This window comes from Alosa pseudoharengus, unplaced genomic scaffold (assembly GCF_046254945.1).
Source record: "Alosa pseudoharengus isolate Yale_2024_CS ecotype anadromous, Long Island Sound unplaced genomic scaffold, YU_APseudo_1.1 YU_APseudo_1.1_scf_14, whole genome shotgun sequence".
Classification (NCBI taxonomy): Eukaryota; Metazoa; Chordata; class Actinopteri; order Clupeiformes; family Clupeidae; genus Alosa; species Alosa pseudoharengus.
The window spans coordinates 18,197,019-18,198,027 of NW_027468609.1; positions in this window are offsets into that span (position 1 = coordinate 18,197,019).

The following is a 1,009-nucleotide window of genomic DNA, read 5'->3' on the forward strand; positions in this document are numbered from 1 at the left end:
GAATGATCCCCCCTATCATACAGGCAATGTTAGAGAACATTCAAAGGAGTTGAATGGAGTTGGTGATTTTGGTTGGAGTGATGCTGGTCAGATAGCACGACAATCATAGATGAAAAGAATGGTTTCCGTGGGAACCCTGGGAAAGAAAACTGACGCGTGGAAATCACGGGTGGCATGGTTGGAGGCTTCGATAGTTCCCATACAAGTTCATGTTAGGGGTTCATGACAGTTTCTACAAAACAAATCTGTGCAAAAAAGGAAACAAAAACACAGTGTAGCCTACTCAAAAACAACTATTGAATCTGTGAGATCTCCTGTTGGCAAGCAACAGGGGATAAGGGAAGGCTCATCAAATGTCTCCTACCAGGGTTGTTTGAAGCAGCAGCTTGAGCAGTTCTCTCACAGCAGACAGTAGTAGCCTACTCATCTACAGATGTGGCCACAGCCAGTTATTGATTCTGCTACAGATCATGATGATTTAGGCTGAAGTCAGGTAATTTGTGACACTTTTTGGTAGATTACAAAAAACAACCCTTCAAAATACCTGCTTCACCCTATATTACAAACTTTTTTGTAAAACACACTTTCTTCATAGCAATACATTTAGATCTTAGATTCAGCATATCTCGTTGACAACTATGAATATCACAGTTGTAAAAGTGAGCTAGTATTTCACCATTTGCTAGTGCTGGACAAGAACTGCACTGGTCGTCAGCTTCACATCAGCTCTTACCCAGATAGAAGACATATGTGTCGCCACCTGGTGGTGAATCAAACTACTACAGTTCACTGCATTTTTGGGCATGCAGTGTGGTCCTTTGCCTGGACATGCAGCAGTTGGATCACATTTTGGGTTACAAAGTCCGTCTATCTTCAAATGAGGGTGTAATTTCCCCTCAGAGCTTGATTAATTTATCTGACCGTTTTTTTGGTTTTACACACACAAAAAAAGAGTTTTATGGGAGGTATTGTCATAGTTTATGTTTACAGATTAAACCAGACACAAAAG